This window comes from Fistularia commersonii, chromosome 3 (genome assembly GCF_037954325.1).
Source record: "Fistularia commersonii isolate RoL2024-O1a breed Wild chromosome 3, RoL_Fcom_v1.0, whole genome shotgun sequence".
NCBI lineage: Eukaryota > Metazoa > Chordata > Actinopteri > Syngnathiformes > Fistulariidae > Fistularia > Fistularia commersonii.
Window position 1 is genome coordinate 20,355,685 of NC_141286.1, and position 15,258 is coordinate 20,370,942.

A 15,258-nucleotide genomic window follows, 5' to 3' on the forward strand; every position below is an offset into this window, starting at 1 on the left:
TTCACTAGAATGCCCCGAGGCAGTGCTGATGCAGTGAAATGTGATGTGAAAAAGCTTGGGAAATCAATGGGATTTTTACCCCCTCAGAAGTCAACACTGAGGCGTTAACTGGTGAATTTCATTGTAATGACAAGTGAAACTGTGTTTTAAATTCTGTGGTAAGGATATTGTCCTTGACCTTTACTTTTATCTGCCTTGAACAGTCTGTCCCCTGTTTGCTCGATAATGAGCACTTAGAGAACCAGTTTAATTATCCTTTTTGTCAACTTCCTACCGAATGATACATTGATGTTTTTTTGATCTATCTTTATTTTAAGTAAGCTAAAGAAAAGCATAAATATATAATATGTATGGTCTTGACTGGCTGTCAAAGATGCAGTGGATGGGGTGAGAATTTGGTTTCTCTTTTCTTTTAGTCTGAATATACTAAAAGCCACACCGTATTTAAACTTCAGAGGCAGTATTCGAGCTTTAATTGTGAATTTTTGGCGGGGTATATTTAACAAATAATCAATGGTATAGCCTGCCAATTCATCCATGAACTTTAATTTATTTTTGCCCACAGTACCAAGACAGGCATGAGTGACTCTAACCTTTTTCATCCATGCTAATTCTCCTAAAGTATCAAAGAAATGAGGCGCTTGAAGAGCAAGGGCAAGGTAGTTCAAATCTCATTTTGGTAACAGTCATTTAGGGCACATTTCACAGGGCAATTGATGAATGACAGTATCCTATTCTTTGTAAGGGGGGGTTGGAAGTTTATATTATATGATTTATGTATTGAACATCAAAAGAAAAAAAGAAGTGCGACTTAGTTTACACTTACACTAAGGGCAATAATGCTAGCTGAATTCCATCCAGTGTGTTTATTCATGTAGTATCTTGGCAAAAATGTGATATGTAAATATAATGTTGGCAATCAGACTGAATTGTATATTGATACAGCTGTTCCATTTGTACATTGGCCGTGTTCTCTGACCAGCTAGTAAAAAGAAAATAAAAAAAATTAAAAATCTATCTTTCAGCAGACCCATTAATCCCCTCTCTAGGCTATTTAACACAGTCAGTGTAGGAGTGGCATATTTATTCATGACTTGGTGAGGCTTTGTGAGAGGAGCAATTGTAACAGTGGTCTCAAATGCCAGTCAGTTTCTATAGGAGTCATTCTACAAGGCCTCAAACTTGGATATTGTTACCACACAAAAAGGACCAAACTGTTTTATCTGCTCTTCCTGACTGGGGTGTCATCCCCTCAGGTCTCGCTTTCATTTTTTATTGTTGCAAGACACGGCTCTCCTAGTATTCATAGAGCCCTTTCATTCTTGGGCCTATGTGTCAGCTCCCAGAGCCTAGTGCTATGGAACCCTTACCATTTATATGGACAGTCACCATCTTAAAGTGTCCTCTTTTGCTTTCTCCTTGAGTTTTTGCTGCTGCCTTTGCTATGTTATTCGAGCTGAAATGTGTGATTTTTTTGGAGTTTTAATCATCAGTGACAGCGGAAGACAAATAGACTTGTTTATTGTGTTTAAAATGCCAAGGACTCTACTTGTTTCCACATATGAAATATCTGCTTGTAAACTCCCCATCTGGAAGCTATAAAATAGCTCTTAATCCAAAAAAAGAAGTAGGTTAATGGAGAGCCAACATCCCAGATATTATATGTATGGAGTTTATGTGCAGTGATTTCAAAACAACACTGATAGCCGACTGAATCACCGAAGCACACAAGAGTCCAAAAATGATAACACTATGGCGGACATGGAAGGGTGTGGCCTCTCATCCCACGGGACAAAGGGTTGGGGGGCGTGGTTAAGCTGGGTATACATGGGCGATCCCGGATGGTTTCTTTTTTTGATGTTTCGAAATTAAAAAGTCATACCCCTCCATGCCGCGGACGCAATTTCATCATCAAAACGCCACATTGGGGACCCTGACCTGAGCATGTCTGACTCAGAGGAAGTGTGCGACGCTACCTCATCTACGTCACCCTATCCTACTCAGCCAGACCTACCACCACAGCTGTCCGGCTGCCAGAGTTTTGTCAGAGAGCCCTGGCCACTTGGTTCCAACACACGGAGGTGATTTTACACCTGTGGAGAATTTTGTCAGAGGATGCCAGATACTTCCTGGTTGTTGTGGCGCTGGATCAGGAGACCACAAAGCAGGCCATGGAGTTGTTGCGCAACTGTGGTTGATATACCATGTAAAGGGAGTTCCTACTCCGGAGGCAGACAGGCTGCTTTCTATGTCCAGCTTGAAAGACAGGTCAGCCATGGATATTATGAGGGGCATGTTGTTGCTACTGGGATCCAACGACAGCGGGTTCCTTTTTTGACTTGTTTTCCTGCGTCAGCTTCGGCTCCTGTACGCGCGATCCTGAGGAACTCCCAAAGTTTGGCCGATGGTGACTACCAATGGTGACTACCGCAGCTTGGCGGAGGAGGCCGACCGCATCCTACTAACGTCCAGGCCATTCGTCGTCCAGAGTGCGGCGCCAGGGCCCTCGCGGACAGCGCTTGAAGACGAGAATGCAGCAAGGATGTCATGGCCGAGGTGTCCATGGTGAGGAGATGTAGGATGGGTGTCTGTTATTTTCACCAGCAATTTGGCAGCAGAGCACGGCAGTGTGTTCCCCACTGCTTGTTTCCATGGCCGGGGAACTGCAGAGCCAGCGCTCAGCAGCAGCTGTGGGCACTGGTGGTCGCACCCAGCTGTTTTGCGTCAGGGACTCGAGGTCCAGACTCAGGTTCCTGGTTGACTCTGGGTCCAAGAAGCGCTTACTGTCACCGACGAGTACAGACATGTTGAGCGCCGCGAACGGATCCGCTTCGGTTCACGGTTGTTGTCGGTTTGCTTTGATGGTTGCCATTTTGAGTGGGAGTTCATGATCCCCCCCATCACAGCCCAACAAAACTGTTAGTAGATGTCGCAAACTGCCGTTTCATTGACGCAGTGTCTTTTGCCACCTGTACGTGCGAGACGGGTGGGTCTGAGCTGTGTGCACATGCCAATTTTTTGGTTTCAAAGGATATTTATCAACGGTTGTTGGCAGATTTTCCATCGCTGATGACGTCCACATTTTCCACTGATTCGACAAGAGAGGGTGTGGAGCATTTTATCTCCACCGTGGGGCCGCTGGTTTCCCTGTGGGCAAAAGCGCCTAGACACAGCCAAACAAGTGTCTGTTTGGGAGGAGTTCGCTACCATGGAGCGTCTGGGGATTGTAAGGCGGTCTGACAGTCTGTGAGCCTCCCCACTTCACATGGTGCCCAAGGCCGACGGGTCGTTTCATATGTGTGGCGACTATCGCAGGTTGAACAACGTGATGCAAGCAACCGTTACTCCAATCCCACATCCAAGACTTACCCAAGCGGCTGTCGCGTGCCACCATCTTTTCTAAGGTGGACCTGGTGTGTGGTTATCACGAGGTGGCCGTGCACGCAGAGGACATACTTAAGACCGCGGTCATCACCCCGTTTGGTCTGTTTGAATTTCTGCCAATGCCCCTCAGATTGAAGGGAGCCGCCCAGACCTTTCAAAGGCTTATTGACTCGGTGCTGCATGACCTCCAGTTTGTTTTTGTTTTCCTTGACAACATTCTGGTGGCAGCTGATGTGCACCTGGAGCACCTAACTCAGGTTTTCCACCGTCTAGCCGAGCATGGCCTCATTATCAGCCCTAAGTGCCAGTTTGGTCTGTCGGTGATTGATTTCTTGGGGCACCGCATTTCAGCACCGGGCGCAGTTCTGTTGTCGTCAAAGGTGCTCGCAGTGACTTCTTCCCACCTTCCTCGGCCGCTGTACAAAGCTTTGGGTTGCAGACGAGTGAAGGACGGGGTTGACTGGACTCTGGAGCGGGTTCAGGCTTTTGATACCATTGATAGCATTGACGACTGATGTGTCTGATATGGCAGTGGTGGCTGTGGTTGAACAGCGGATGGCAAAAGCCTGGCAGCCTCTTGCGTTCTTTAAGCGCAAACCGAGGGACAGCAAACATAAATACAGTATTTTCAACAGGGAGTTGTTGGCCCTGCATCTGGCTACGCGGCACTCATGCTGGATTAGTTGATGTGTCTTTGAAGATGTGTGCCTTTTCCAGGTGCCCCACCATAGCTGCCCCCGTCCAGGCCTGGACCAGCACCTCCACAGGTTCAGTGTCCGGCATTTCCCGTTGTCATGCCTGAGGGACGCCACAGCCATTGAAAATATATTCTTACCATCATGAGATTCAGTTAATTCATATGGATTAAATTACAAAACAATCAGGAAACCATAACTGTAGCACCCTTCCCTCATGACAGCCCTTATGGTAATTTCTTTTTTTCTTGGAACATAATTCTCAAAGCCTTACAGAGGTGCTCTCATAAGTCATGTTTGTTTACACCTAGATTGAGGCTGGAAAAATTAATTGTAAACATACCCTTTTCTGCCTTCATGAGACAACAGACAAAAATAACCTGTACATGTCCTTTTGTCATGTGTGAAATTAAACTTGGTCCATATCTATGCTCGTTTGCAAATGTGTTTACCTTGAATTGCCCCAGTGATGAAGTATACTGAATTTAATTTCAAAACCACTCATCAAGGATATTGCTGCGAGTGCTCCATTTAATGTATTTAAAAAAAGACTCAAAGCAATTTATCCAATCTTCTATGGTTACAATAAACCAAGGATAAATACAACCGCATCAGGCTTATTTCACAGATGCCAATGAATACAGTTACTAATATGGCAAGAGGTGGTGTTCCTATTTTATTGAAAATACGTATTATAGAGTGGTATATTAGACTTTCTTGTTGGGATAAATATTTCAAAATGTAAAAGAAAACAGATCATTTAGATATAAACCTTTCATTACAAAGTGCAACTCCCTATGGATTTCTCTGGACTTCTCTTGACTGGCCACAAAAAAAAAAAAATATAGCATTGGTGCCATTATTTAATCAATGTAAAATCAGGATATCACCTTATGGCCCATGGCTTTCCATCACTCTAATTGGAAGGTTTGTGGTTCAATTCTCATCTCCTTTAGTCTGCATGTGTCCCAGGGCAAGGCACTTAAACCCCCCCAGCTGTGCACGATGAACTGGATACCACCTCACATGGTAGCTCTACCACAATTGGCGACTGAGTGTGTGTGAATGGGTGAATATAATCCAGTGTGAAGCACTTTGAAATGACGAGGGTTAAAATCACCAGATAAAAGGAGACGATTTACCATTGCAAATGCAAATGGCGTCAGAAAATCATGATAAATGACAATGCACAAAGCCAAAAAAAAATTAGCCATCAAGGTTTATTATGCAAAGATGTTTGTTTTTTTTACGTCATATCAGCCAAAATCTTTTGTATTCATTTATTTATTCAATTATTGCTGCTTTTGTTTGACTCATATATGTATATTTGGGTCTCCAGTGTGCTAATTTATGTTTTTAACCAGGTCACCAAGCAACACATAGCACAATTATTAATGTGAATACATACAATTACTTTAAAGATTCATTGTTTTTCTTACATCTTACTTTTAAGACATACATTATAGATTTATAAATAAACTTAGTTTTCAAATAACAAATCAAGACAAATTTGTTTAGAGGCAGTTTCCCAAATCAATCAAGAGAAAGTAAATAGCAAAGTCAAAGACCCATCATAAAACATCCAGTAAGTTAAAATCAATAAATGACGGAATGATTCAGTATAATAATGTAAATGAACCTCTGGGGCAAACAAGTTTTGATTATTGCTCTTTCTCTCCAGAATACCATTTATAATATTCTCTCACAAAAGGACATTTGCACTATTTCATAAAAGTAGAAACTCCAAGCAGTGTGTGAGTACTTGACAACAAAAGACAGTTGGAGCCAAACCTTGAAACTACTTACTTATGGGACACAAGAGCAGATGACGACCCCTGATGTCCTGTGGAGTTTACAATCACAAAACTGCTGCACTATCAGATGACTTCAACACAAGACAGAAGGAAAGGACCTCATTATGACTGTAACTAGATGTCGAATAGCTTGACTGCTGCCTTTCAGGTGTCTCTATTTCTGCCCCTTTTTTTTTGTTGTTTGGTAGTTTTCTTGAGTTTTTCATAAACAAAGAGGGACCATTTTACAATAATTGTTTTGCTGCTAATTGCTTCAAATTGTATCAAATTGCATTAATTTTAACTGTTACTGTATACCCTTAAACCACAATCATGCAAGATGCCTATGTTGATTTTTATCTTGAAAGGAAAAAACATACTTCACAAGAGACAGCTTTTGAACTGCAAAATATTAAAGTGACTCAGCCTTCCATTAATACTTCATCCAGCACGACATGTTTCACAAAAGAACATCCCCATTTGAGACTGGCCTTGTATCTAAAGTGCACTCTGTGGTCCCTGAAGAGGGACAAATCATGTTGAAAATAAATAAATATACAAGAGGTACAATAGGAATGAACAATTACCTCAGGTTTTGTTTTTTTTTTTTTGTTTTGTTTTTGGAGCTGATTCTTAAGTGAACTTCAACCGGTGTGTTTCTCGGTACAGCTAACTAATAAGTAGAGATGCACATCTTTAATTCATGAGTGTTGGTGGCAGCAGCGGCTGAGATGTGTTGATGCCTCAGAGGAGGGTAATTAAACAGATAGAGCTGTTTCCATGCAGTAAAGGGCTCTACGCAACGCCATGGGATATGAGATGTGTCTACTGATGCACACGAGAACCTTATAATTGTATTCAACTCTGAAACTCACATGTATGTTGATTCAGACTGCTCAAACTTCAAAGATAAGTTAAGGTTGGGATTGTCAAATATTATTTTCTCTTGGGTAATCATGATGGAAGAGCTCAGGTGTTTTTATTTTATGTTATGTCCCTACAGATGCTCACGTTGCTAAAGAACAAGGAGCATATATATCCAACTGCTCAGACTTTGGTATATTTGTTTATGGTTTTGCAATATTGTACATGCAGTAATACCACCTTGTAAGGAAGAACTGGGACAAAGATTAAATTTTTCACACAAAGTTGCCATTTGTGATGTTGATCAAATCAGTTAATTCCCATTAAAAAGACAGCTCATTTTGACAATACATGAACAGCAAATCATTATACAGCTTGTAACAAAATGCATGAATCAGTGATGATTACAATAATGGAAAAAAAGCAATGCAATTGAATAAATAAGCAATTATTAATAGCAAAGACAGCTTTATTTAAAATGAATGGCATATGAAAAATATGTGAAACCTGTTTTTTGCCATATTGATCGTTAGCGCCTAATAACGAAAAGCTAAATTATGTATGTAGTCTCGTTTCAAAAATATCTTCATATTGATCATTAAAGAAATATAAAGTACACGGTCCTGTTGTTTTTAAAGCCGTGATGATACGGCACATGATTTTCCTTCAACAGTTGCAAGGACAATAGCTTGTTGCTGAGTTAATGGACAATGAAATGACAGTATAAAAAATGTCAGGGAAAAAAATAAAACAAATGCTTCTTCTCTTTTTATAACTCTTTTTCAACAAACACCACTACCTCTATACCAGGCATCTGAAACAAGAAACAACTCAGTACTTGGTTTTGTCACCATCCATGCCCACCACTGCTATCAGCATAGAGCTCCCTCTAGTTCTTCCAATCTCAACACGCCCCGGACACCTCACAAACAACTCTACCGATAAAGGTCAATGGAGGTTCTCAGGCATCCAGGTCATGATCACTTGTTTTTTCTCTTGAAGGCTCTAAACCGAGTGACTTAATTCTGCAAGACCGAGGGGAGTTTCCACCACATTTCCACTGGGGTTTAACAGAGGATCTTAGACATACTCCTGCATACAACACTGTGCTGTTTTCGTTGCAAGATGGATCAACATACACATCACATTACATTACATTACATCACGTTACATTACATTACAGTCGTTTGGCAGACGCTTTTATCCAAAGCGACTTACAAGAAGTGAAATTCGGTCACCGTAGAACCGAGGTACCAGAAGTCGGAAGTCAGAAGTGACCAATAGCCATCTTAGAACCATGTACCGTAATTTCCGGACGATAAGCCGCGACTGTTTTCACTTAAACAACGATGCGGCTAATGTATGGATTTTTTTTTGGGGTGGGGGGTGGGTGGGGGGGTAGCTTCATGCCGCTAAAACATTTATCCTTGTCACATCGGACTGATGAAATGACCAGGGAATTCTGAGTCCGTTCAACTCCGACACAGTTTTAGTGCGCAGGAGGAAGCCCAAGACCCAAGATAGCGATCTGCTCGCGGCGGCAGCTTATGTTGTGGTGCGCTCAATAGTCCGTAAATTACGGTACATACATACAGTCAGTTCAGACATGTGGCTTGACCATAACCTGGAGAAAAGACGGGGCTGTCCCATAAAAGACGGGGCTGTCCCATTCACTGCCCAGTAGGCGGGCAGCTACCAGGAGCCAGTGAAGGGACATAAGAAGGGGAGATACACATGGTAGATCCATCTGCACCATACACACCACCAGGAGAGATCCTCAAACTAAACCAGATCCTAGCAACTAGCACCCAAGCCCCAGCCCATTTGATGTAACACACGTCTTTTGTTTTACACAATCTACACATTAGCTGAAAATTTGCTTGTTCAGATTCTAACTCATGTGAGTCCACAGTGTTTGCACCTTTGTTCCCCAAACAAAACCCCGGTATAGCTTCTGCAAAAAAAAAAAAAAAAACGACTAATGAACATTAGAAACCAACTTAACCTGAGCCAACAGCCAACCCCAATCCTATCAGTTATTTATCAGAAACTCCTCACAGTTTTGTGCTCTCAGATGAGAGGAGACATGTCCTCAAGAAAAAATCATGTCCTGTTGCCATGACAAGATTTGATTACAGTATCTGTAATCGCTTGATTCTGTTGTTGTCGTCTGTTCTGAATCATTCAGAAAGTGCTGACTCATGCTTTATCAAATACCCCATTTTTTCTCAGTTATATTTTGGCAACTATGATAAGTGTTTGGAAATTATTTACTTTGTTAGCATAACCCCATGATATTCAGTTAGATAAGGGCCCTGCAAAACGAGTTATCAAGTCCTTTGAAAATCAAGGGCAACCAGACATAGCCGTTTTTTATAGATACTGTAAGCTTTTTACCAATAAAAAAAAACATTGGAAATGTAAAGTTTTCAAAGTGTTTCGTAAGATTCCAGAAAGAACACAACATAGCAAGAATGAGTAAAGAAATAAATATCTTCTTTTGCTTTCATGATATTTTGCTCAAATGAATGACCTTATATACCCCAAGAAAAACTTGCCTCTATGGTTTGAGCTATTAAGAACCCAGTGAAGGATCAGACTGCAGGGGGAGTGTGGGGTGATGCCAATGCAGCTTTGTATTCAGCAATGGGGTCACCAGGGACAAAGTAATCAGGAATTCAGCCCTGAACTGTTTTGGTCCTAATTTAACAGTATCTAATTCTGTCAATAAATGTGAAATGAATTGTTTAGATGCCATTAGTACCTTGGGCTTATTTCTACATTTCAAATTCTAATGGGCACATTATTGCTCAGAGGGTTTGCAGAGATGTTTAATTGTACAGTAATATGATTAACTTGCTTTCTTTTTGATTTATTACCTCAGTAAACATTTTTCTAAGGAGTCATTGGTCTCAATTTCAAGTTTTCAAATTTCATTCTATTTATTTATTTTATTTTGATCCTTTCTAGAGAAATCTAGACAATATTGTAGAGTTACATGAAGCAGGACATTACTAACTTGAGATTGGAATTTTTTGAATTAGAAAAGAAGTGGTCAACCAAGAGTGCACCTTTAAGTGATGTCACATAAACTGTGCCCTCATTTTATAAAGTACCCTCTCCAGGCAAATAAACATTAAATAACAATTTTGTTATCCTCAGCATAAAAAGTGAATGCCCCTGTATGGGGAACATCTTATTTCCATTTTGAACGACTTCATATGCCACAGTGTTCCTCATTCACTGTAGGATGTTAACAGGCTTCGGGAGAATGGCCATGGGGAGGTGAGATGAGTACCGCACAGCATTGCTTCAATTAATGCATACTTCAAAGCACTGGGATAGAAACAGTTATATACAAAATAAATTTGGGTGAGAGAAAATCTGACCAACGAATGACAGGGAAAAAACAAAAACTGAACCCATCATGTCTCTGCACTAAAGTGCAACTAATGGCAATTACAGTACCTTGACTCAGCTTTTAAAGCATATAAAAAACATTATGATAATTCATGATTGTGTCTAATATAAGATGGGAGACAGCAAAATTATCTATCCAAATATTTACTGTTCTTATCATACCATTGTTATTACTCGTCACTCGTTTTTTATTATGAAGTTGATCGCATTGACTAAAAATTATTACTATCAATAATCTCCCCACCAGTTCCAGAAACTCCTGTGACACGCCCCCAGTAACTACCCCCAGCACAGCTCCCAATTCATCTTCCTTGTCAAATAAACCTCTTAAGAAGCCTTACCTCCTGAGTGTCCTTGCATTTGGGTCAGGCACACCCTCCCTAAACATGACATCTACGCCAAAAGGTCCCCTTGTCGGAATCGGATGACCAGGGTCATTCGTGCTGTGAGGGTGAAGCGCTAACCACTGCACCACCGTGCCGCCCTTTTATGATCATCCCTGCAGGAGGCACAAGGGAAAGCAAAGTTGTTTTGTTTTTTTAAATGACCATTCAAATTCTATCAAGGGCTAAAGATCAAATGTCAACCTGACCTCAAACCACACGGGCAATCCCTGTGTGTCTACATCTATTCTAAAAATAGAATAGTGCTTTGTCTGACAACATGAGCATCCATGCAACAATAGGTGAACTGGCTTGTAGCTACAGAGCAGAAACTAAAGTACCTCCTCAGGCTACTCTTCTCATACAACCTCTTCTACGCATGTTGCACACTGTAGGGGAAAACAACCGACAAGCCGCATTGTGAATAAAATAACACAGCAAAACTGTTATGGAACCACAAAAAAAATTAGGGGTCTTTTGAGTCTTTCTGACATATCTTACTGTCCTTTTTGGACCTATTTCTTAATGAGTGTTGGAGTTAATTTCTCAAGGGAAGAAGCACAACTCTTTAGTTTTTACAAAGACATAACATGTTGACTGATGTGATAGTTTCTGCTGATAATCTCTCCTATATTACACACTGGATCTTGTATTATACCATTGCAGCACTGATTGCTGCTAAAGTGCAACCTACCTTTTAGTGGCTTTTGTTACAGCATTTTAATATCTTTCCTCCATCAAGCTCGAAACACTGAAATGCAGTGAACTGCAGAACCATTGAGGGAGAATATAGATAAGATACACTTAAAGTCCACTGTAATTCATCATGCAGGCAGTATGATGGGGGGTTGGTGCAGAGAGCACAGCAAAAGCTTGATTATATGGCATTAATGGGCTTTTAATTTAAGTCTGGGTTTATTAGATGTCAAACACAAAAGGGCTGAATGGCTTTTAAAGATGAGATGAGTTAACCTGCTGTCAGGCATGACACCTGCTCAGTCGCTACCCCCAGGTACTGAGGGTGCAGATTATGTGAGAGCCTGCTCTCTGATGACGGAAAAAGCACAAGGCCTACATTCACATAAAACTGAATCTCTTGTTAATCCCAGCAGAAGAGTCAATGTAATTCGATGCCGCATGACACACGTACTCTACACCTCTAATGTCCTTGTTATCCATAAAAGCTCAAGGTTGTTGAATGTTCAAAGCTGTAACCATAAGTCACCAATTCAAGATCCTTATATTCTGCCCTGGCTCTCAAATCATGAGTAGACTTTGAACTAAATGTGACATTACAGTCATATATATTTTAATGTGCATTGTATGAGACAATGTCATGGTACTTTGGCAGTGAATGCAGGAATAAAAGATAGCTGAGAGTATTTTATGACTATCACACGGTGTAAAAATGTACGTCAGAGAGGTGCATAGACTCGAGCTATGAAACAGAATATACAAGCAGTCTGTCTACTTGCTTTTACAGCACAGACATTCAGTTGAACAGTGTTTGTGAGCGTGTGCTGATGTGATTACAAAATCACTCTGAAGTGTCAGTGACAATTAGTGACATCATTACTGTAGTAATGAGCATGTAATCAAAGTTCATTTACATCCTACGTCAACATTATATTATCGTCTGAATTTTTTCACCGGGGGAAAACTCAGATCATGCAGGTGTTCTATTATCCACAAAAAAAAAAAAATTATAGAAATACACTCATTCATTGATATCTGCCTGTGACATTCCTTGTTTTTTGCGTGCTTCACCTCTGTCTTCTCCCTGATTCTCTGTTTGTTTGTCCTTCCAGTCAAAAGATGGTTCATTGCAGATACCTGTAAAAAATCAAAAACAAATGATCACAATAGCAAATCAATTTAAAGGAATGAACCCCTGCTTTTTAATAATTATTACCAAATTGTTCCCATAGTAAGCAGAGAAAGGCACTTTCACAGGAAACACTTACAGTTTTAAGAGTAGTTTATACTTGGGTGTCAGCTAAACACAGTCATTCCATAGCTGACGGTCCTCTGCTGCAGTCTTGTCTGTAAAGGCCAATTGTAGCTGCTCCACACTAGTTGCCCCTGGGACTTATTTTCGAAATGTTGACTTGTTTCATTTATTTCAAACAATCTCATCTAAAAATGCCAACAAATTCTGAGCAGGTTGCATAAGCCAGCATCAGTGAAATGTGTTTGGTTGAGGAAGAATAGAATTTGTCCTTGCTGCATAAGTTGTTAGCCAAGTCGGTGTTTACTGTAGAACAGAGATAATCTGCTGTTGTTTGTGATATGATGACAAAATGTCCCTGACATTATTTGTGCCCCTAATGAAATGTCATGAAGGAAGAAAACATTGTTGCTGTAGCATTACAGGATCAGAATTTCATAAAAGGGCATCCTCCTTAATTTTCAAAGGTTAAACTTGAAGAAAATGGCCAAATCCCTGCAGAACAAATTTAACTTGTCAACAGCATTTCACAGGGAAAAAAACGCAAACGACTTCCAGGTAAAATGATTGTGATTTATTATGAGCATTTAAAATATACAGAGGGTTAATATAAGGAACGAATGGTAACCAATTCACAGATGGTCTCACATCAGACATTCCCACTCTTCAGTAGCTAATGGCATCTTCTTTTATCAACAGCACCCCCTTTAAATAAGAAGTTTTCATTGTCTTATATTCACAAATTATTTCAATCATAATAAATGGAAGATGACCAGGCCAAAGTGCAGTTAGAGGATATTTGGGTTTGCTCTTTTCCCCTGAATTGTGTGGGAATATAATTACACTAAAATGATGGGGAAAAACAAAAAATAGTGAAACACTGAAAATCCTGTGATTAAAATTGTATAAGCAATCCTTTGTCCCGCTTTGGTTGTGCATTTACTCATTCCCTTTCATTTCACAAATGTCACAAAAGTTGTTATTTGCATAATGCTGTATATATCAACCTAATAACTGCTGCTGTGGTGCTCAATACTAAATTAAGATAATTGAAAATGTTGTGAATACTTTCCTATTTGAGTCAAGTTTAGGCATATATATTCAGTAAGCTTATGAAAGCAAACTTCTACTTAAAGCGATTTTTGTTTTCATAAAAATCATAATTATATAAAATTACAAAATCATAACATAATTAAAATAATTAAACAAATTAACATAATTCAAAATCTTAATTATATTTTTATAAAAAGATTTTTATTGTTTAAAAAAAATAAAGGGGTTAAATACCAGTACTTTTGCATGCACTGCCAACTTTGTAACGTTACATAGCTCTGAGCAGAACCCTGAATCTCCCATGCATCATGTTAATGTGTCCTTAGGCTATCAAATGGATGTTTCGAAGTCAGCCGAGAGATACAATCACATTTGAATTTGTATGATTTTTTACGTCATTGTCCCTCTCCAGAGAGCTGACTGTAATCACCCACAAATCAATAAAAAGCTGACTAAAATACTGAAATTTGTCGAGATTTAAGGCGAGTACACTGAAGTGGATCTATTTATTTATTTATTATCAATGATTTGGAGGTCACAGATCTTAACAAATAAATCCAAGGTATCAGATAAGAAATGTGTGCTTTTTAATTAAATGTCATTGTATATAGTTCCATATCTAAATTTGTGCTATATCAAGATAGGGGAAAATATGCTGCTGTTATTTTGTGGGAACAAATTATGTTTGTCATCATGTCATGTGATCACTGCAGGCCAATGTCCAGGGGGAATGGAATGTCAGAGGGGATTAACTGGAGGATCAGAGGTTTTGATCTTGGTGACAGGTAACATAATTCTTTCTATAAATATACGGTACCAAAAGATAGGGCTGCTGCGACCGCACACCATGACATGGAAACCATGGTGCTACAAATTAAACCATTTATTTGCCTTTCGTGATACAAAGATCCAGGCTGTCAAATAACATGGTGTATGAAATGAATGAAACAAATGATTTGACCAGTGATGTGAATGTCTGAAACAACAGTAAGCTGTCTTTTTTTTACATGATGGCTTGGCAAAATCGATAGCGTGAGTAGAAACATTTGCCACAATATGAATACTTTAACAAAAGCAATGAAATTGTAAATGTCCTGAAAGCTGGTTTATACACTTACAGGAACAACAAACAAGGTACATATCAAGAAATATGAGTGATAGTCATGTAGATATTGCTTTTCATTGATGTTCGTTGTACATTTTTTTTTTTTTTTTTTTTTTTTTTTTGGCCAGACTTTAGTGAAATCTAACTAACCAGATTACCTTATTTTTCATGCAGCTGAAAACTCCCCTTATCACACAGAATAGCAGTAGAAAAATCAGCAAACTAAATGAAGGCACAAAAGTAGATAAACACCAAACTCAAGAAACCTGCACAGTTTTAACTAAAAGGTTACGATATACATATATATTTAAAGACCTTCATATTCATATCCATATCTCTATGTCTCTGCTCCTTACTGGCGCAATCAGGACAGTGAAGGTATTTTTGGGCAACATAATTTGTGTTGTGTTATGTTGTGACAGGGGTATTGGTTTATATTATCATGGTTTGAGTAGCATGGGTTTTCTTTTCTCATTAGCATTTGTCATTTGCACTCCACACCATACACACTCCCTCACCCTGGCCAGGGCAGATGCATGGTATATTTTCCTCAACATACTGATTAGACACATCTGCAGGTCATCGCAAGCAGGCGTTCCTTTAATACCTGGCT